The 23,615-nt window shown below is 43.6% G+C and overlaps 4 non-coding genes across 4 annotated transcripts; all 4 read right to left on the bottom strand.

Moving 5' to 3' along the window:
- Nucleotides 1-2,215: 2,215 nt before the first annotated feature.
- trnak-uuu (transfer RNA lysine (anticodon UUU)) lies at nt 2,216-2,288 on the bottom strand. The gene has a single exon. It is a non-coding gene; the product is annotated as a tRNA-Lys (tRNA).
- Nucleotides 2,289-2,524: 236 nt separating this feature from the next.
- On the bottom strand, nt 2,525-2,613 carry trnay-gua (transfer RNA tyrosine (anticodon GUA)). Its single transcript is given in 2 exon segments — nt 2,525-2,560; nt 2,577-2,613. It is a non-coding gene; the product is annotated as a tRNA-Tyr (tRNA).
- A 1,912-nt stretch (nt 2,614-4,525) lies between these two features.
- trnak-uuu (transfer RNA lysine (anticodon UUU)) lies at nt 4,526-4,598 on the bottom strand. The gene has a single exon. It is a non-coding gene; the product is annotated as a tRNA-Lys (tRNA).
- A 236-nt stretch (nt 4,599-4,834) lies between these two features.
- trnay-gua (transfer RNA tyrosine (anticodon GUA)) lies at nt 4,835-4,923 on the bottom strand. Its single transcript is given in 2 exon segments — nt 4,835-4,870; nt 4,887-4,923. It is a non-coding gene; the product is annotated as a tRNA-Tyr (tRNA).
- Nucleotides 4,924-23,615: the final 18,692 nt, after the last annotated feature.

The raw sequence follows: 23,615 nt of genomic DNA, 5'->3' as shown, positions 1-23,615 counted from the left end.
GCTTCATGATTGTTCCAGACCGCTTTCTGGCCAGTTTAGAAAACTGGGCTCAGGGTGAAAAGGGTCACATGCAATACGAGATGTTTGGGCAATGCGAGTTCTCGACAACAAATCCGAATTGCCGGGGTTTTCTCCTTGTCCTCATGCAATTCCAATGGCTTGACATTTGGGAGCTCGTCCAAAACCGACGCCAAACCATAAGCACGGCTTCCTTCGAGACGGAACTGAACCAGCGCCCTAAGGGTGCCCGCTGCCTGAAACCTACAGTCCTCCGCTCTACCAACTGAGCTACCCAAGGGAAGCTCCTCACTGCCTTCCCCTGGCAGTCTCAGTGGCCGTGCAAAGCCAAGAAGCACCGTGGCTTGGCTCAGTGGTTTTCAACCCGTGTGCCGTGAGGACTACCCAATTGTGTCGTGAGATTTTTATCCCCTCAAAAATATGATGTCATTTTTTTGGGTCAACTTCATAAATCTTGTATCAAATCAAACTTATTCAAATTTGTGAAAATGTTACATTCATACATCACCTGTAGAAAGCGTTTCATAACTGAAATGTTGTGTTTGCCGGACTGAACGCACACCTACACTGAGTCGCAGTGCTATCAGTGGTACTGAAAGGCAATTGATTAAAGGGACAGATGGTGAATTCCTTTTCATCTTGCACTCTGCTTGTCCTTGTTCTAAGTTGGACTGGTGAACGAAATCGATTTTATCAATATTATTCAATGTGTTTGTTCTTGCCCTTTTGGTAGGCTTAATTTTTTGATACTGTAACGGAGATGGAGAGGCAGCACCGCCCCTCTCGATTAATATGCGGCCATCTCCGTAGGGGCTGCTGGGAGATAAGAGAAAGGACTGTAAAGAGTGAATTAAGGGCCTGTTCATTGTTATGTATTGATTGTGTACTGTACCGTTGTGTACTGTTGTTGGATGTCTCCTGTTCCTCTAAGTCTCATTTGGCTTTGGTTTCCCCCCTCTGCGATGAATAATCGGGCTCTAAATAGCCCCGGCGTTTCTCCTGCAGTTCTTCGTTCTTTCCACTGCTAGCGCTGCCTCTGTGAAGGCGGATGGTGCTTGTGAGAAGTCAACTGCGTGTCCACCGAAAAGGGTGTCTGACTCCTGTGTTTTGGATCCGGAAGGGTTGATAACAAACCGAAACGGTTACAATACGATACCGCTTAGATTAACTGTGGATATGTATTGTGATCGTGCTCGGCTCAGGTGTGCGTTCAGTCCGCACACAAAACGTTTCGGTTGCGAAACGTCTAATCAAATCGAATAAAACGGCGGGGATAGCATGTTTGATCCGTGTGCTATTGTTTTTCAACAATTGTAATGCCCTTTGTAACGTTTAACCACTGTGTTGAATAGAGCTTGTTATAGGATATTGTGAACTGAACCTATTTTGCTGTGAATTTATATTTACTGCGAATAGTTTATTGTGTCTGGTCTACTTTTTTACCTAACCACTAAAGGCCACTCCTTGCACTTCACACATTTGCCCTTTTAATTACTCCCTTACTGACATACTTTAACATGCAATGTGCGTGTGATTAAAGTTTTAGCAGCCTGTTGCCATTCAGGTGAGACAATACCTAGTAAATCCTTTTTTTTTTCCATGTTGGTGCGCCGCAAAGGTTTTTGGTCTCAGCAAAGTGTGCCGTGGCATTAAAACGCTTGGGAACCACTGGCTTGGCTTGTTGGGCATCCAGGTATGCACTGAGATTACGATCGGCACGATGATTGTCGTTCTCAGGGGAATTGTGTTTCTTTGCTGATCACGTTCTCTGTCGCTTTTTACACAGTTCTTACAAGTGGCACATTGGGGATGAGGAGCAGTGCATGCTGACACGCATAGCTGTGGACTTCTGCATGGTATGGGGCCACAGGTCATTCCAAGTATTTCAAGACGCCAGCAAATGTGTGGACACATTGAGTAGGTTGTGTTGGCCCAACCCTCACAGATTGTGCCAAGTCAAGTAGAGATGCATGTTGTCCTGTTCTAAAGTGACACGTCGTCAACAGCAAAAACATCTCTCAGAGTTCCTGGCTTGACTTGCCTCTGGAAGACAACACTTGCAAGGCTGGATATTTGCCGAAGGAAGAAAAGAGGACAGGACACCTCGCCTAGACGCAACTGCGTATCTCATTGTCCCGAGGAAGGCCGTCCAGGCTTTTCACGATCACGGCCCTCGGTCAACAAGGTCTCAACACTGTGCCCGAACAGGGACTTGAACCCTGGACCCTCAGATTAAAAGTCTGATGCTCTACCGGCTGAGCTACCCGGGCTTCAGTGAAGTGCTTCACAATGTGTTGGCTTCATGATTGTTCCAGACCGCTTTCTGGCCGGTTTAGAAAACTGGGCTCAGGGTGAAAAGGGTCACATGCAATACGAGATGTTTGGGCAATGCGAGTTCTCGACAACAAATCCGAATTGCCGGGGTTTTCTCCTTGTCCTCATGCAATTCCAATGGCTTGACATTTGGGAGCTCGTCCAAAACCGACGCCAAACCATAAGCACGGCTTCCTTCGAGACGGAATTGAACCAGCGCCCTAAGGGTGCCCGCTGCCTGAAACCTACAGTCCTCCGCTCTACCAACTGAGCTACCGAAGGGAAGCTCCTCAACGCCTTCCCCTGGCAGTCTCAGTGGCCGTGCAAAGCCAAGAAGCACCGTGGCTTGGCTCAGTGGTTTTCAACCCGTGTGCCGTGAGGACTACCCAATTGTGTCGTGAGATTTTTATCCCCTCAAAAATATGATGTCATTTTTTTGGGTCAACTTCATAAATCTTGTATCAAATCAAACGTATTCAAATTTGTGAAAATGTTACATTCATACATCACCTGTAGAAAGCGTTTCATAACTGAAATGTTGTGTTTGCCGGACTGAACGCACACCTACACTGAGTCGCAGTGCTATCAGTGGTACTGAAAGGCAATTGATTAAAGGGACAGATGGTGAATTCCTTTTCATCTTGCACTCTGCTTGTCCTTGTTCTAAGTTGGACTGGTGAACGAAATCGATTTTATCAATATTATTCAATGTGTTTGTTCTTGCCCTTTTGGTAGGCTTAATTTTTTGATACTGTAACGGAGATGGAGAGGCAGCACCGCCCCTCTCGATTAATATGCGGCCATCTCCGTAGGGGCTGCTGGGAGATAAGAGAAAGGACTGTAAAGAGTGAATTAAGGGCCTGTTCATTGTTATGTATTGATTGTGTACTGTACCGTTGTGTACTGTTGTTGGATGTCTCCTGTTCCTCTAAGTCTCATTTGGCTTTGGTTTCCCCCCTCTGCGATGAATAATCGGGCTCTAAATAGCCCCGGCGTTTCTCAGTTCTTCGTTCTTTCCACTGCTAGCGCTGCCTCTGTGAAGGCGGATGGTGCTTGTGAGAAGTCAACAGCGTGTCCACCGAAAAGGGTGTCTGACTCCTGGTTTTGGATCCGGAAGGGTTGATAACAAACCGAAACGGTTACAATACGATACCGCTTAGATTAACTGTGGATATGTATTGTGATCGTGCTCGGCTCAGGTGTGCGTTCAGTCCGCACACAAAACGTTTCGGTTGCGAAACGTCTAATCAAATCGAATAAAACGGCGGGGATAGCATGTTTGATCCGTGTGCTATTGTTTTTCAACAATTGTAATGCCCTTTGTAACGTTTAACCACTGTGTTGAATAGAGCTTGTTATAGGATATTGTGAACTGAACCTATTTTGCTGTGAATTTATATTTACTGCGAATAGTTTATTGTGTCTGGTCTACTTTTTTACCTAACCACTAAAGGCCACTCCTTGCACTTCACACATTTGCCCTTTTAATTACTCCCTTACTGACATACTTTAACATGCAATGTGCGTGTGATTAAAGTTTTAGCAGCCTGTTGCCATTCAGGTGAGACAATACCTAGTAAATCCTTTTTTTTTTCCATGTTGGTGCGCCGCAAAGGTTTTTGGTCTCAGCAAAGTGTGCCGTGGCATTAAAACGCTTGGGAACCACTGGCTTGGCTTGTTGGGCATCCAGGTATGCACTGAGATTACGATCGGCACGATGATTGTCGTTCTCAGGGGAATTGTGTTTCTTTGCTGATCACGTTCTCTGTCGCTTTTTACACAGTTCTTACAAGTGGCACATTGGGGATGAGGAGCAGTGCATGCTGACACGCATAGCTGTGGACTTCTGCATGGTATGGGGCCACAGGTCATTCCAAGTATTTCAAGACGCCAGCAAATGTGTGGACACATTGAGTAGGTTGTGTTGGCCCAACCCTCACAGATTGTGCCAAGTCAAGTAGAGATGCATGTTGTCCTGTTCTAAAGTGACACGTCGTCAACAGCAAAAACATCTCTCAGAGTTCCTGGCTTGACTTGCCTCTGGAAGACAACACTTGCAAGGCTGGATATTTGCCGAAGGAAGAAAAGAGGACAGGACACCTCGCCTAGACGCAACTGCATATCTCATTGTCCCGAGGAAGGCCATCCAGGCTTTTCACGATCACGGCCCTCGGTCAACAAGGTCTCAACACTGTGCCCGAACAGGGACTTGAACCCTGGACCCTCAGATTAAAAGTCTGATGCTCTACCGGCTGAGCTACCCGGGCTTCAGTGAAGTGCTTCACAATGTGTTGGCTTCATGATTGTTCCAGACCGCTTTCTGGCCGGTTTAGAAAACTGGGCTCAGGGTGAAAAGGGTCACATGCAATACGAGATGTTTGGGCAATGCGAGTTCTCGACAACAAATCCGAATTGCCGGGGTTTTCTCCTTGTCCGCATGCAATTCCAATGGCTTGACATTTGGGAGCTCGTCCAAAACCGACGCCAAACCATAAGCACGGCTTCCTTCGAGACGGAATTGAACCAGCGCCCTAAGGGTGCCCGCTGCCTGAAACCTACAGTCCTCCGCTCTACCAACTGAGCTACCGAAGGGAAGCTCCTCAACGCCTTCCCCTGGCAGTCTCAGTGGCCGTGCCAAGCCAAGAAGCACCGTGGCTTGGCTCAGTGGTTTTCAACCCGTGTGCCGTGAGGACTACCCAATTGTGTCGTGAGATTTTTATCCCCTCAAAAATATGATCTTCCACCTGGACTACTGCAACTCCCTCCTGGCTGGCCTGCCTGCAACTACTGCCGCTCCAGCTCATCCAGAACTCTGCGGCTCGTCTGGTAATCTCTTTCCCTCGCACACGCTACTCCACTGCTCCGCTCCCGCCACTGGCTCCCGATACAGACACAATATTATTATTATTATTTTTATTTCTTGGCAGACGCCCTTATCCAGGGCGACTTACAAAATAAGTGCAATACAAAGTGTTGAAGACACCAATTCCAAAGATATAAATTGTCAAATTTATTCAAAAACAAAGACTAAATGTAGCACTACACTAATTATACAAAAGTGAAAAACTAATTAAAATTCAACTCTAGATCAACAAATCAAAGACAAATCACTTCCGTGACCAAATCAAAGACCATGGGATCGCATATGATAACACACAAATCGTTAAACAAAAAAGGTTATAAACACATTGACTACAATACCGGTTAGTAAGACGAAGGTGAGTCTCTCATTAGTATTGTTAGTCAGACATTAAATAACTACGCAGGTTAGTATTTATGTCAGGTAACTTCTCGTTATATATATATATATATATATATATATATATATATATATATATATATATATAGTCTCATTTACGTTTAGGTGCCGAGATAGATCCTAACATTACTTGTTACCACAATTTCCCTTAACTGATTATTATTCAATGATTAAAGATAGGCAGGGCAACCTATAATCTGGTGTCTATTAACTTTTAACTCTATTAACTGTCAATTTCAGACTAAACAGTTAAACAGGAATGAGAAGATATTTCTCAGCGTTGACAGATTTTATTTCTAAAATTATCAACAAAACAGTTTAATGCAACACACATTTATATTTATGAAAACTAAATGATATTACACATTCTAGAGTTATGAATCACAGATTAACATTTCTAATTGATTTCTCAAATGTCACGAATCACAAACACCAAACTGTTAAACTTATCTGAACTTCGTCGCAGAGAGGCCTCTCTGGCTTCAGGCTCAGATAACAGCACACGGCACGAGGTCCGTGTGGTTTGGATCAAAGGCAGTGCGGTTCGGCTTTGTCCAAGAACTTCCACTCAGTCGATGCACCTGGAAGTTGGGGTTTCGCGAATGTAGAGTCTTTTCCAAACAGATTTTCCACTGGTTTGAAGGCTCCAAGGTTGTGCACAAAATCTTCTTTGTAAGCAGGGTTCCACCGTAGTTACTTGAAGACAAAGTCTTTGAGGAAAGCAGGGCCCTGTTCGTTCCAAGGGTCAAGTTTCTTAAGACTCAATAGCTATTTAAATGACTGACACTTTCGTATTCAGCCGACTTAGTCAATTGTCCAGCTGTAAAACTCCACTGATCAGGTGGGTACAGGTGGGCAGCGCAGTCTGTAAAGTTCTTTATTTAATAAAGTCCTTTAAAAGAATTATTCGTACGGCTCAATCTCCTTCTCCCAGTTGAACTCTTCTGTTACCGGCAAAGACTTAGTTGGTTTCTGGTTCCGGTTCGGGCAACAGAGCTACAGGTTGAGCTGTGGCAGCGAGTTACTGGTTCAGGTGAGAGAGAGAGAGAGAGAGAGAGAGAGAGGCAGATCAATAGATGATTGGTTCTTGAGTTTGTGAGATTGGATTTCGGTTTCAGCCCCCCGTGTCCTATTGGAGGGGGGCTTGATTTATGACTGATGTCAATCCATGCCATATTTTGGAAATGCCGGTTGGCCTGGGTTTGTTGCTCTGTGTCGGGATTTCGGCTCTCATCCATCTCAAAGAGTTTTTATTACCTACAGGCCCCCTTCTCCACACATCTCCAAACTATTTGGCCTATTCTCGGTGCCATCCTCCCACAACTGTCACTTTGATGTAAACCAGTCCCACGCTTTAAGGAAATCTGATAACTTTGGGGGGGAGAGGTCTTCCTTAGATCAGTGCTTCAGCTCAGAGCTAAAATGCTCTTTTGCTGGGAGCCAGGACTTCCACGCGACCTTGCAACCCTTGGGCAGTGCTTCCTTTTTCAGATAACCGGGGTTGCATACACAACCTATCGTTATCTTTCAAGTCGGAAGCACTGCCCAAGGGGGAGGGGTTGCTGTATAACAAAGCCTTCACATTATGAGTAATGATTGTAGGCTATTCATATTGCAGATATTAAACAACTAAAAACATAATCATAAGTCAAACTCACTAACAAGCCATTCAGCGGTGGTTTTAGCCCCTTTCATCTCAGGGGGCATGGCTGGGGCCAGCTGCAATCGTAGGGGGGCCATCATCAGGGGGGTGTATTTTCCATGATGTTAGTGGGGGGGGGGGGGGTGGTGCTGACAGTGTTTTGTCCACGGTGCCAGTTAGGGGGGCCACAGGGGGTATGTGCCAAATTTGAGGTATGTGCGTTTTCTAATTTTTTCTTTTTTTTACATACCAAAGTATAGCTGTGACCTTATTTGGCAAAGTAGGGTCCAGGATTTAAATTCACAGTGGCTACCTGAACTAACAGTAATGAGGCACACAACAAGTAAACAGAAAATAACTACACTATTCCTACCCTCCCAAATCTTACATGACAGGTGAGATGCCTCTACTCCAAGATAATAATACAATAGAAAAACTATGTTAATAATATAGCCCAAGACAAAAAATATTAATCTTTCTAGACTGTATTAAAGTTCAGCACTTCGGAAAAATCGAATTATTTTGTATTTCAAAAAAACAAAAATAATTACTGGTATCCACACACCCAACCAATGTAAATGTCAAGGACGGTGTTAATAAGCTCCTTAATCACCATTTCTTATTATATTTATATTTCACTTCACTTTATGCAATATGACTTGTGTATTTTGTTTGGTTCTATATTGCCATTATTTTGTGTGTTGATTATCTTTCACTTTATTGTTTAATTTGTTATTCACTTAGTATTATTTTGATTGTTTGCACACATGCCTTATTATTTGTGTTTCTTTGAGCCAATCACCGCCACACAACTCACCTGGGACCACCTGCACTCTTCACACACGTCCCCACTTAATCACCCTGCCCTGGGAGAGGAGAGGAGGGAGCGTCTGATACGAGCCGCAGAGACCTCCCACATTGGAAAGTGGACTACAGCAGACAGGAGGGGAGGTGGCAGACCGGGGAGCAGGACCAAGATCAACCCAGAGGGACAGAATAGTGATGTCGTTCGCAAATGAGCCGGGTCCCGTCTGAGAAAGGATGTCTGTTCTTATGTTTTTATTTCTTATAAATGAATACAAGACAGAATAAAAGTTGTGCTGTGCTGTGTATGATGACATTGTCCCGGTGCTCCCATTTGGTGCAGAACACACACCTCAACACAACATTCAGTGGCGAGTGGCACGGCCGAGCAGTGTGGCGAAAAGATCATCATTTGGATGCATTTTGATAACATTAACAACAAAGGCAGAATGTAAAATTTGTAAAGTATTATATCGAGCAGGGTCTACTAACAACCTTCACAGACATATTAGAATTATAAATCCATCAGTGCAGTTAGAAGAATGATTGCAAGGGATTTCCAACCATTCTCAGTCGTGGAGGACAAGGGATTTAGAAGCTACACCCATGCTCTCAATCCAATGCATGTTCTTCCAAGCAGGAAAACACTCTCCCAAACAACTATTCCAAGACTGTATGACAGACAATGTGCTTCACTGCAAGAAAGGGTTAAAAAGGCTACAGCAGTTTGCCTGACAACTGACTGCTGGACATCCAGAGCCACTACTTCCTTCATGTCTGCTACATGTCACTTAATTGAAAATTATAAAATGGTGTCCAATCTTCTGGACTGTTTTGAGTTTAGTGGCAGACACACTTCAGAGAACTTGGCAGAGGGACTGCTAAGAGTGGTAAAAGAGTGCCAAGTAGAAAACAAAATGGTTTGCTGTGCTACTGACAACGCAGCTAACATCATCAAAGCTATTAACTTGAAATGGAACCACCACCTATGTCTCGCGCACACAATAAACCTGGTTGTAAGAGATGCCCTGAAGGTGATGAAGCCCACTGTGAACAAAGTGAAGGCGATGCGGGAATTCTTCCATAAGAGCATACGAGCCACAGAGAAGCTGAAGTCTTCTCAAAGCCAGATGGGTATGCCTGAGCTGAGGTCCAAACAAGAATGTGTTACAAGGTGGAATTCAACATTTCATATGCTGAAAAAGGTTCTGGAGTCCAAGGATGCAGTCATCTCTACCTTGGCCATTATCAATGCACCTGTTGATGCTCTGAGCCAAGAAGAATGGGAGGAAGTGCGAGAGACATGCACTGTTCTGGAACCCTTTGAGCAGTCACTGTGGAGATCAGTGCAGACAGGTACAGTGGACAACTGTTTTTACATTAGTATTATATAATTGCATATTAGAGGTGCATATTAGAGGGGAATGGCAGTAATAATAGACAAGAATAAACTGAACAAAGTCCATATAACACATAATAAAGCAAAGCATAATTCTGAGTTTTCTCTTTTTTTTTCAGCTACGTGACAGCCTCCAAAATGCTACTCCTGTGCGCGGGTCTGCAGAGAATAACAGCCCACCACCAGACAGGAGGAACAGTAACCAAAGGGAAAGAGAGAGAGTTGGTGACTGCTCTCTGTGCATCTATGGAAAGAAAGTTCCACAGAATGGAATACAATACTGTTCTCTCAGAAACCACCGTACTGGACCCGAGGTTCAAACAGCTGTCCTTCAATGTCAACAGAGCTGTTGATGAGGCACTTCAAAGAGTAACAGCAAAAGCAAGATGCAGCCCCAGCAGCCAGCCGGCTACACCACCAGGAGGCCAAGAGGGAGAAGAGGGAGCAGGGGCACTAGAAGTGGAGCCACAAACGTCTGCTCTTTGGAGGTTCTTTGATGAAAGAGCAACAGGAGACACTGCAAGAAGGAATCCCACAGCAGATGCTATACTGGAAATAAGATCCTATCTTGAGGAGACCCTTATCCAAAGAGCCGCAGACCCGCTGAGCTGGTGGGAGACTGAGGCTTCAGTCTACCCACGACTGGTCAAGGTGATGGCAGGGAGACTGTGCATCGTAGCGACATCAGTCCCTTCAGGAAGAATCTTCTCCAAAACAGGGCAGATAATAACAGAAACCGGATCAGCCACTCTAAGCTGAGGCACAGTGCCACAGTGCACTAATGCCAGTCTACCCTAAAGACAAGGTTATAATGTTTCACTGGTAATAAATACAACTAGAACTATTGGATGCTGCTGTTTTGCACATTGTAATTCATTTTTTATTTGTTATATGGTTCCATTTTGAGTGTGGTTTGCTTGGAATGGTTTGTGTTTTGGATAGTTCAATATAAATAAAACGTTCCATACACATGTGTAATAGTGTTTGATGTTTTCACATTATTTACGGTTTTTTTTTAATACAAAACATGCAAAATTATGGTATTCTGGAAATGATAAGATTAAGTATAATTACATTGAATTAGTGATGTATGTGCACACATACCAATCATAGGTCCAAACATTGCTAAATTTGGCTGAATTATAAAAGCCAGAAGTGGTACTAAATTAAGAGCCGTTTGGGAGCTGAAAGAACCGACTCTTATTGCTGAGCTGAGCCAAATGGTCTGGCTCACTAAAACCAGCCAGAATTCCCATCACTAGGACAGAAGCAGAGAGAGATGGATTCCTCTGGAGGCTACAGTGAGTGCACCTTTGGTTTCGCAGATTTCCATGGAGTGTGGAAATGTAGAGAAGTTTAAGACGCCAAGCTGCGAGTGATTTCCTGCTGTGCCCACCCCTCTCCCCTCCTTGGATTATAAGCGATCGAGGAAAGACATTGAACATTATAGTGTCTGTTTACATACTGGACCTACTAACCTGGGGGCTGTGTTGCTTGGGTATTCCTCCGTGCAGTGGGCAGGGCAGCTGGAAACCGGCAAACAGAGAAACCGAGAAGAGGGTTAACATTAACGTTAACGAGGCTGACACGGCAGTCCATGGTCCAGATTCCGCCCTGCAGTGAGATGGTGCTGTGGGCACAGGTGCCGGAGTTCCCCCACAAAGCGGAATACTGTGTCCTGATCGAGGCTTGGGATGAGGAGCGAGAGTTGAAGGTGGCTCGGACCATCACGTGGGTATGCCAGGGTAGGGTTCTGTTGCCAGTGTTAAATCTTTTCCCCTACCCTGTAGATGTGCCCCACCGCTGCCCACTGGCTACTCTCCCATATAGACCAGCAGGACATTATCACTGAGGATGAGGCGACATTCCAGTTCCGATATCCAGACATGGTAGAAGTGGGGGTCCGTCTGGTCCAGACGCAGGGGGTGATGGGGCCCGTGGACTGGACAGGGGGAGCCACCGACTTGTCCAGGGAGCAGCGAGGATGGTTAGGCCCTGTTGCAAAAGTGGTGTTGCGTCTAGTAATGTAACCATTCCTTATATCCCAGGACATTAGTTTATAGACACTGTTTGTAGTAGAACACTTGCATTTACTCATAAGGCAGCTCCCTAATCTCAGTCCCTTACACTGGTTTATTTATGAACTTCCTTCCTAATTGATAGATTATTACTGTTTGTGAAAGGACTATTTCCATACAGTCAAAGTTTCATGACATTAGACTTTAAACTAACTCATATCTCATTCAATTATTTAAGGGTGTAGCTTGATGGGGTTTAAATAGACAGAGTTGATGGGCAGGGAAACAGGAGACAGGTGAAAGTCATTATTCAATAATGGAGACAAAGGCAAGGAGAATAGAAGGGAAAACTGGGACTGGGGCGGCATCTATTGGTGGAATTGGGGATGACGCTTTTGGGCATAACACCCATCTTATCTAATTAGATTACATACTGTAGATAAAATGCATTAAACACTGTATATCCAGGAATGCTTAACCCACACATTTATTTTTCGAAATGTGTTTGGTTAGATTTTAAAGCTACCTGCTTTTTCCTGTCTGTAACTGATATTTGTCTTGAAATTATTATTCCTGATATACCAGTGTGAGTCCTATCAGAGCCCTTCGAAGCAAGGGGTCTAGGACCCAAGTGCGGGGCGAAATTCAAAGCAGATCGACAGGTCAGAAAACAAACGAGGAGTCAGGAGCCGGCAAACAGAGCAATAAGGGTATCCAGAATCGAGGTAGAAGAAACAGCAAGAGATCAAGGGAACAGACAAACAAGGCAAGGTAGACAAACCAAAAGTCAGCAAACAAGAGACAGTCAAAGTTCAGAGAACCAGGAACATGCTCAGCAATGTCACACAAGAGAAACAAGATTTGCAATGACTTTTGGGAAGACTGGTGTAACTATGTAGTGCGGAGATGATCAAGTAACAGTGGACAGGTGCTGTGATTGAATAATAGGCAGGGAGTGAGTAGTGACTAATGAGCGGAATGTAGACAGAGTGCAGGGAGAAGTTAGACTCGCTGAAGCAACAGTGCCCTCTGGTGGAGGTTCCATTCTTCGACTTTGTGTTACATAATCTTAATTTGTGGAATCCATGAATGCATCACTGATAAATAGTATATATTATTGCATACAAAAAAACAACCCCCCCTTGGGTCTGGCATCATGAGTTCATTGTGATGGGTTGCTGTGTATGGCCAGCTTAATGTGATGGCCCGACTGATTCCCAGAAAGCACAGCAGCGTTGGGCCAACGTCGTCTTTGTGCTCATCGGGCTCATCGTTGCCACGTTGGCCCGATGTTCAAAACGACGTCAGTCCAACATCGACCAGTCCATCCGTGTTCTGACCTGCCAATGTTCATCCCCAAAAGTATCCGTTGCTCTTATCCTGTATCCAGTGTTGCTCGTTGCTTCGCTGTCCTCGTCCTGTACCCTCAGTGTTTTCAGAGCCTGTTCTTGATCTTGTAGAAATATATTGCAGAAGAGCAGAACTACAATCACACTTTTTCAATGCTATTGCTTCGTTTTCTACCTCCCTGGTGAGGTACCAATGCAGGAAGTTTGAGAGAGTTTTTCTAAAATGTGTATGATCCAATACACACAGTTATTTAAAAAGCTGACGTCTTGTACATGCTCACAAGAACCAAGCCTAATTAAATAACACATTTAATATTAAATAAGTACATGTGCAGTAGCCACTTGGACAATTACAGATCCACAGATCAAAACACAACAGAAAGACATGGAAGATCGTATTTTCAAATCACACCTGTGGCCCCCCTAACTGTAATTTGGTATTAGTGGGTCAAAGGATTTATTTAGTTCAAGTCATAATAAGATCATATTTTGAAAAGAAACACTACAGGATGTAATATTTAAAATGACTGTGAGTACCTTTCTTTAACATTGTTTTGAAGGCTGGGACCAATATGGTGGAATATCTCCAACACACGGACATTGAGAGACTCGACCCCTTTGTGCTGCTGCTCAGAGACCAACTCTCAGTTGTCTCTGAGTAGGCTATGGATCAACTTCCTTTCCTAATATGAAGGAGACAATGGATACAAAACCTATAGGCAACTATGAAAAACAGGTGATTATTGTTATTCTTCTTATTATAAACTACTTAATACATCTCTCCCATGAAGTACAACAGGATAGTGGTGACGTCATTCAGGATTGGATTGCCATTGGTCAAAAGCCCTCTGAGAGAAATTGTGTGGCAACACTCCACACTCTTAGAAGAAATTGTTCTGCACAGAACCATAAAGGGTTCCTCGAGTAATCGCTCTGGTGGAACCCTTTATGGTTCTATGTAGAACCCCTTCAAAGGGGTTACAAGAAGAACCCCCAAACATAGCGTTCTATACAGAACCATTCGTTTTAAAATGTTATATATAGAACCCATTCAAAAGGGGGACACGTGCTATACCTGAATTTGTTATCCAAATACAATCTTTTAAAAATGTATGAGTTTATACATACAAACACACATACACAACGTAGAAATCACACTACTAGTGAAGTAACTTAATTTACATTATATGCCACAACTCCTCAATTTGGAACGCAAAAACAAGACATCTGAAGTAAAACTGTAAACTAATTACGAACAGCACATTTGATTTTTATCTTAAATTCAGGGGATACTTATTCGCACAGTAAACTGTATTCTCTCTTCAGAGTGACTGGAATGTTTTTGCCTTCATTCAACTTAAATATGAAAGTTCCCAAAAACAGCATAGTTTTCTTTAAGGCTATTCAATGCCAAACACAAAATTCTCTCTGCCATCAGTATTGGTCCTTCAGCACAATTACGCAGGTTCATGATTCAGGTTCTTATTTCAATACATAGTTTTTTTTATTTAAACTATTTGACTTTGAGCTTACATTGAGATTAAAATCACTTTTCCAAGTAAAACCTGGCCAAGAAAAGCAGCAGCACTACAATAAAACAATACACAGAATACAAAGCAGTTCCTTCAAAAATGAAAACGATAAAGAGTGATGTCTGTCAGTAAATTACATTGAGATACATATTGGTTATTTTGAATTAAGAGTCCAACTTCAATATCTTCTATTAACAAGCCAAAATACAGATCAGAATTACGGGTAATTGAAAAGAATATGTAGTGCCTAGGTAAGCTTGGATGTGTTTAGAGAAACAAATGTCAAAATCTTAGACTACCAGTCGAAGGTTTTAGAACACCCACATTTTTCCAGTTTTTCTTGAAATGTAAGCAGTTCAAGTCCAGTGGTTAAAAAAAAAAGTTTAGATTACCAAAAACTGAAAAACAATGTACATTTCAGAGTTATATACTGTGTTACTATACCCTCTTAAGCATTATTTGGCAGTGTTACAGGCAGCTCCTGTGCACAGCAGTTACACTGTATTCCTATAATGCGCACGTTGTTTGAAAGCTTATTCTCTTGGCTACCAGCGCGTTTCATTCTCAGACATATCCGATTTACAGTTTCCGTGTCAGAGTCTGCTCCGGTGGGGGGTCTCACTCAGACAGTCACAGATCACTCAGGTGCGATTGGATTTCTTTGCAAATAGGCGTGTTTTGTTCAGAACAACCTAACGATTAATCCAGTATATATGATTTGATGTTCTATCAAACACAGAGAAGTTCAGATTCAATTATGTATTGTATTATGTATACTGAGATTCTGTATTCCTACTCAGACCAAGTATCCCCCCACTGCCCCATTTCAGAATGCGCGGGGGGTGGGGGGGTAAATGCGGGGGGGTCAGCTGACAGTCTCAGCTTTCATGGGATACCACATACTTGGCAAACAACACAACAGTGAAGAGTACACATGGGATTAAAGAGAAGCACATGGATTTGGTGCCCTTTTAAGGGTACCGGAGGGGATGTCAGCTTAAGGGGTTACAATTTGTTAAACAAAACGATTCCATGATTTATTTTTTATCTCCAATTGTGTATTTGTTCTATGTACATTGAGACATTAAACTGTGTACATTTCAATAAAATCTGGAAAAATGTAGGTGTTCTAGAACGTTTGAGTAGTGTATATCTATTTACTTTTAAAATATACGACAGTTTTCATTTTATATATATAGATGTGATGTATATGTTATTGTCCAAGCTTACCTTTAAACAGTCCAAATCTACTAAATTATTTCTAATTTCTACAATTTTCTAAATGGTCAATCCTGCAGTTTTCTAACAGCAAGTACAGATTAAGTCAAATGATAATGATAATAATTCAAATGAACAAACACGTATCGTTTCAATGTTCAGCTTCCACACGCTCACAGGCGGTGCTGACGGTGTTGCGTCCACACAAGCAGGGGGGGTTAGGCTGTATCGCTCACACTAGGGGGGACCCGACGGCATTCTTGTGGGGGGCGCTGGGGGGGCCAGCCTCAATTCAGGGGGGGCCACTTTACCATTCTTCCGTTAACAAAGAATACCAAATATTCAGATTTTTCTTTTGCAGCCATTGCAGCCGTTTAAAACATCTATTCCCCCTGGACTGGGCTGCTTCATACTGGACGTCCGCGGGTGTTTCAAAGTGGGAGGAAGTGTGGACAGGACCATTGTGTTGTCCTGAGTTTGTGTGTGATTGTACAGGAATGGACAGTTGCAGTAGAGATAAAGATAGCTCGACGCTCTGTGGGCACCCCTATTGGGGAAGGGTACTCCGGTCAAAAGGAGGAGTATATCCTGGCACCCCATCCTGTGCTCTATTCTGTGAGTTTTGTCCTCTGTACATTGGGTTATTCTGACAATTTTTCCGATCCCTTTGTCTCTGCCTGCACTCACGCGACCAATGTCCATCTTTCCCACAATAATAACATTTTCCAGGCTTTCTAGTGCCGCCACTCTGCCCGGTTTGTCGCTGTATTCCAGCTTGCTGAAACATCTGACATGCTGTTTTGCCTTTCCCTATCAGAAAAGCCCCTGCGCCTGGCGAGGAGTGGGGGTAAAAGAAGAAACAGGTGTCCACCAGGGCGACAAACACTCGGAGAAGGAAGCAGCACAAGAAAAAACCTGCAAAAAGAAAGTCTCAAAGAAAGACAAATAGAGCCTCAGGATATATCTTTTAAACATGTCTTTTGTCCACAGTCTATTGGAAGAATGTGTCAAATCAGAACTGGATCTGTTTACAGTTCCATACACTCAAACGAGTATGGTGAAGAGCATATATGTATATTTCAGCAATTTCAGACACGGCCCCTCTGGAGTTTTTCATAGCAGGCAATGGCGAGGATTATATTGATTTGAATAACACATTTATTTTAATGAATTGTAAAGTGGCTGATGAGGATGGCGATGCAATCGAGAAGACGTCCAACGTAGGGGTCATCAATTACCCGGTGGCCACCATGTTTTCACAGGTGGATGTGACCCTGGGAGATTGGCTAATTAGTCAAAGCAGCAATTTTTACCCCTATAGAGCCATGATGGAGTGTATCCTTAATTATAGTGAGGAGACCCTAAGCAAACAGTTCAGCCCCGGCCTTTTCTTCAAAGACACCCCGGGAGCTATGGACGACAAGGATCCAGAGGGACTCAATCAGGGTTTGCAAAAAAGAATGGCCTTTTCAACAGAAGGGCGGACCTTTGAGCTAATGGGGCATATTCATGCAGACATATTTTTCCAAGAAAAACTCATGCTCAATGGGGTAGACATTAAAATTAAAATGATCCGTAGTAAAAATGCTTTTTGTCTGATGACCCCTGATACAGAAAAATATAAACTGACCATATTATCGGCCTCGCTGTTTGTGAAAAAAGTGTCCGTCTCCCTGGCGGTTAAACTAGGACATGCGCAGGCGTTAATGACGGCAAATGCCAAGTACCCGATCGAAAGAGTCTATATGAAAGTCCACAGTATCCCCGCAGGGACGCGGGTGATGAACCAGGAAAATCTGTTTCTAGGACAGCTCCCAAAACAGGTTATTATTGGGCTTGTGGATAATGATGCATTTACCGGGGTTTACAACAAGAATCCCTTTAACTTTAAACATTATAACGCGGGGTGCAGGTTCCATCCAGACCTTTTCAACCTGACTTTGAAAACAGCAATGCAGTTCATGAATATTACAGTCTAGTATTGGCTACGGGTCGCCATCTCAAGGATCAACCTCTGCTGATCGATCGCCGGGAATACTGCAGCGGTTACACACTGTACGGCTTCAACCTGAACCCTTACGAAGAGTGTGGACAACATTTTTCGCTGGTGAAGACGGGAAATATGCGTTTGGAGATGCGTTTCAAGCAGCCTCTACCACGCACTGTAAATATGGTTGTGTATGCTGTGTTTGACAACATTATTGAGGTGAACCAGAGGAGATACGTTCTGTATGATTATTATTAAAATGAACACCAGAGAGCTCAACCACATAATGAATGCTATGGCCTGCTCACGGAAACTGTTTCAAGGAGTCTACGCCTGCGACCAGCTGCCTAAATTTAAGATCAATAATTTACCCGCAATGTACATAATCAACACACACCCTAAAAATATGCCCGGAGAACATTGGCTGGCTATTTATCTAAGGGAGGACCACTGTGGCTAATTTTTTGATTCCTATGGAAGCCCCCCAGATTTCAGACCTTTCCCTTGGAAGATCAAGAACTTTCTGCTCAACAACTGTCAAGAAACCATTTACAGCGGTCGTCAAGTACAAAGTCTACAGACCTTCACTTGTGGTCAACACTGTGTGTTTTTCTTATATCATAGATCTAAAGGAAGGTCATACCCCGATATTATGGCCTTGTACAGCGAGGATTTAGGACAAAATGATAAAAAAGTGTCAGAGTTTGTCAGGACACTGTGGACCCCCCCTTATAACACATTGACTTAAAGCCCTAGCCAACCATGTATACAGATGGGGTGTTCTTGCGAGGATTTTAAAAGATGTCATGCGTGTTAAGGTGAAAAAATAATGAAAACAGCCTTTGAATCATTAGTTTTGTTTTTATTTAACACAATTCTTATACAAAGCATGGGTTATGTTATAAATAAATGTACAACATTTGAAAAAAAAATAAAAAAAATTGTTTGTCGGGTCATTATTTACAGGGGGGACAAATAAAAACATGAGATTAATAAGCTTCCCAACGGTGGCTAGATCCTGAGGATAGTCGCTCAGCACGGTCAGAGTAATGAGATGTCGGAGTCACATCAGTCTCCCCCTCTTTACACAGACAGATTTTTTGTCACATTTCCTGGTTAGGAACTGTTGATTGGGGCATGTTCAGACAGGCCATCGCATGTAGGAAAGCATTCCAGCCTACAGGTCGGCGATTATCGGGTACCTTATTAGTGCTAGTGACGCTCTTCAACAAATCAAACGTGTGAACCTTTGATCAGTTTAAAAACAAATTCACCCTGTTCATTCCAAGCCATTACCCGCGGTTTCTGAACCATTTTGTGCAGGATATATTCCGCATGTCTTTTGCTTCTGGCAGGCATGTTTCTCAAAACATCAGTTACAACATCTCCCTCTGAACTCTCAACAGGGTCGGTCACCGCAACATCTTTATCAACCGTAGCCCCTGCATCAGCCCCAGAACTATTTTCTTGAGAGGCCGTGGTTAAAGTTAAAGTGTTTTGATCTTTTTCACCCTGTCTAACCAGACGGAGGTAGCGCTGTAACGTGTTGCTATACAACTGTGCTTTGGAATACTGATTTAAATCGGCCCTGGCCAATATAGCTTTCATTTCAGAGTCCAGGTTGTTTTCGGCCGTTTGTCTAATGGGCTCTGGCCCGACAACATTTTTTCTCAGTTTCTCAAGCTGCTCCTGAGGGATCAAAAACATTTTCTGAGCATATTCCATTATTAACCCACTCTGGAAGCTAGAAGACTGGTTAGGAAAGGCACGGCTATGCTCAAGAGTGGGCCAATAAAACCCCCGGTTTGATTAATCTTCTTTCTTTTTCTTTTAATAGAATACTTCTTATTAGCGATGATCTTGATAACAGCTTTTTATTTTTTGAGTTTAGAATGTTGAGAAGGGGTTAGGGGTATATTACCGCATAAGATGTTTAAAGCTATTTCACACAGGGTCTCGATCAAATCCGAGGGGGCCGCTGCCAGCACAGCTTTCCTATGGCGCGGGCTCCCCTCAAATAACATTTGCAAAAGCGGCAGATTTCTTTTAATCCGAACAGACATTCTTATTTTTTTCCTTTTCTTTAGCACATACACTGCCGGCCAATCAGGTGGGCACAAACCTGTTCTGAGGCGAAAGTCTTCTGGGGTTTGTGCTTTTAAGTCCACAATCAAGTACCCGTAGGGTTTTTTGGTGGTGTCCTCACCTCCTTGGTCTGGTTAGGGTACATTTGTCGAGCCAAGACAGTGACCTGTAGTTTATCTCTGGGGTTTATTAAAATAATTATATAATTGGTGTTTAAATTAATAGTGTGGCTTTTTTTACCTTGAAAAAATAAATTTTGAACTAAATAAATAATACTTAAATTCCTATGATGAGTGTACTTTGTGAAAGCTTTTTCCACTTTACTGTTGTCACCGGCCTGCTCCATCAGGTCATCCAGGATCACTAGATTAGTTTGACCGGGCGGGAACAAGTAATCGTCACACAACGAGGCGGGGAGACCTTGCACAAATTTCAGATTATTTTTTTTCGAAGCCAAATAATTGTAGAGCGGTTGCCAGCAAGAGTAACACCACACTATGTTGTCGAGAGCTTGGGACACGGTTGCTTCCACATCTTCTATGATGTTCTTTATAAGATAGCTCTTACCCGAATTGGAGGGACCGGCTATAATACAGGAGAAAGGGTGTTTAAGTCTGTTATCAAAACCGCCGCTAATATCCATAAGGCAGAGTGTTATAATCAGTCTTCAACACTCTTTTATTGTACACCACCCTGAACCATTTGTTTAGTGATCAATTTTCCAACGTGTACCCCTTTTTATTGCGATAGATCTGATTTCCGGCAGTACTAATCTCACGAGGAGGCGCGTCTTTCTCAGTTACAAAACTTTGTACCAGGGTCGTCAGAGACTTGATGTTAATGAGCTTGTTGTTACAATGGTTCAGAGTGAAACCCTTAACTTTCATACATGTCTTACCCGCCGCCGTTCTGTATGCGTCCTAGGACCCCCTGAAACAAACTCCACTATGTGGTCCTGAGGATCTAGTTTGCTCGTTAACTCCCCAAGGTAGTCCCCGAGGAGAGGGACCCAATCCCCTGGTCTGGTGACAAAGATTACAGAGTCAGTATCATGATAGAGCGTTGCGTTCCTGCAGCTGATCCATTAAGTTGTACAGTTCAAGCCGGGCATAAGCCGTGGTAAAAACCGCTATGAAAACATTAACGTTACCCTGTTTGGTGGAGAAATCTTTAGGGGCCCTCCACTGGACCTGTGCCATGCGGTCATTTAAGAATTGAAAGTGTGATACAGCATGTTGTTTGGGAAACATAAATTCTGTTCAGGGGTTTTAATCAAGGTTGTGTTTAGATGGTTATTTCTTTCCCCAAACTTACCCCACAGACTGTTTAAAATCAGTTTGGACATTTGTCTCTTGGCGGGGTTTACAGTTATGTTCCCCGGTTCTAGACAGATCCCTTCCTTTTCAAAATATTGCTGAACGTAATGCTCTTTGTCCGCGGTGTCAACACACCAAGAGAGATAGCCCGATGCCTCCTGTTTCCCTTTCAGATGGGTCATAATTTAATCAGCAAAAAGAGTATCAGATTTTTCAGAAAAATGCCAAACCTCATACACCTTACCGACTCTGTAACCTTTCTCCACCACCTTGTCAAGCTCAATGCTACACCAGACACCCGTCAGTGCTCTCTCTTCATCACTGTGCAGACAAGAGGTAGTCTGATTTTCAGTTTCCACACACGTTCTACACAGAGGGAACATCAATTTTCCCGAACACCTGTAAGGCAACACGGGTAAGAACAGCTTGCGAGGAGGGTACATGGTGACCTTGATCAAGAAAGTCACAATAAATGATGGTTGGATGACCCACCGGGTAAATTTTGGTGTTGTTGACAAAAGGGTACAGACTGGTGAAATCATAGTAATCTACGGGGCTCTAGACGTTCAGGAAAGTCCAAGGTTTCCATAAACCGTTGTACCACTGCGTCCTGCTGCTTCAGGGCCGTCCACTTGTGTTCCAAAATCACCAGTACATTCAAACCATAGGTGTTTTTTAAAGTTTCAATTCGTTCCTGGAAATCATAGTACATATCACCGCAGAGTTTTTGTGTTACTGGGTTAAAGGTGTTTGGGTCGAAGCCAAACTCATAAGCGGTACGCATCCCTGGACACGCCGCTAAAACCGTCTAAGTAGTAAGGCCCCATTTTGACTTCCCCTTGATTTAAAGCATGTCTGATGAAAAATGTATCCCTGATACTCAGGTATTCCAGCCACTGTATGGAGACAGTCGAAAAGTTATTTTGTCTAGCACAAGAAATTGGCCCGATACATTTTCATGCAGAGAGACGCTATGGTCACACTTTGCAAAGGGATGAGACCTGAGATGTTGATAACCTCAGCGCGGAAATGCACATAGGCTTCTTTAAGGATCACCATTTTTACAATAAGCGGCCATCTCTTCTCTGAAATCAAAAACACCTCCCTTAACCGTATTGTACCATTTAAAGAATTCCGCCCTCTCATGAGACATCATAGTATCAACCCCATAATAAGAGGCCCCCGAACAACACCTGGCTTTGGAGGATGAAGCAAGTGTCCACTGCATTAAAGCTGCAGAGGCACTGAATGAGGTAAACTCTTGGTCTTCCCTACCAGACTTCACATTGTTTGTTCTGAATTAAATATTAAATATAGACCCTGCTGGACTGTTCTCAGTCTGGTGGAATTGGAGGAATCAAAGTAAAGAGAATAATTTCAGTGGATCAATGAGAAATTCTAATCACTGTAAATGCTTTATCATTTACTCCTAAAGGATTCTGCTTTTTTGGATCATTTTATCAATCCTTGGCACATCTTCATTTTATTAACCTTTTTGTTTTGTTGTGTTTTTGTATCACAAAAAAAGGTTGAGTCTCTGAGGCTCCAGCTGACTGTAGCCTTGGAGGAAGTAGCGCACAGCCAGGCAGCCAGGGCGGACGCTGAGCACCTTCTGCAGCGGGAGAGAGACGAGTGGCTCCGTCTGCAGGAGAAATATGACGGGGAGTTGTCCAGCAAGCTGTAGTCCAGCAACAGCTTGTCCCAGCAGCTCGGCAAAGCTGAAGCCAAGGCCAACAGCCTGGAGAAAGGGTGCCACTGGGTCACCCTCCTCCTGGAGACCATGCAGCAAGAGAGAGATGAGGCCCACACATGCCTAAAAGACCTGGAAGCCCGGCTGCAAGCAGGGAGGGAGCAGCTGACTGAGTCCTTGTTTTGGCATGAGACCATGCATGAAAGACTGGCCCAGGCGCAGTGGCAGAACATGCTCCTGCAACAACTGCTGACTGTGTCCTCGTCTTGGCAGAAGGCAATGCACAAGAGGATGGCCCAGGCACAGTGGCAGTACAAGCTCCTACAACAGGTGGGGGAGGAAAGACACAACGTAATATATACAAATCAAGTGGTACACAAGTATTGCCTGCAGCTGCCTGCATCAGAGTCCGGAGAGGAAGAGGCAGTGACACACCACCAAATGGAGAGGGCCACTACTGCTCCCTGAAGTTCCCTGTGATGATGCCACTGAAGTCCACAGGGTCTGACAGCAAGGAGCCTGTGACACTTCCGCAACTGCAGCCAGAGGAAGAACATGGAGTCTTACCTGAACTTGAAAGAGTGGCCAGCACCGACAGAGAGACAAGGCTGTAGCCATGGAGTCAACATTGGGGGGGACCAAATTTTCTGTCGGGTCCCCCCCAGAAAAAAAACCTAATTTTTTTTTAAATATTTGAAAATTCACTAATACATGGGATGAACCTTTTTATTTATTTTTTACAATAATGTCTAATAGTGCAATGATGGTCCTGGAGCAACATTAATTATGATGTCATAGGAACAATACCAACACAGCGATATCAGATCAGTCATCAATATTTGCTCCTTTTCTCTCTCACCTCAATGTCACCTGCTCTCCCTGCCCTGTTGGCATCCTCATGCTCTCTATCTCCCTCTCTCTTTACTCTGAACGCACCAGAGTGAACATGAAAGAAATATGATCAGTAAACAAGTGGTGTTTCTTG

Source organism: Amia ocellicauda, chromosome 5 (assembly GCF_036373705.1).
Source record: "Amia ocellicauda isolate fAmiCal2 chromosome 5, fAmiCal2.hap1, whole genome shotgun sequence".
NCBI lineage: Eukaryota > Metazoa > Chordata > Actinopteri > Amiiformes > Amiidae > Amia > Amia ocellicauda.
This window is presented reverse-complemented; position numbering and strand designations above follow the sequence as displayed.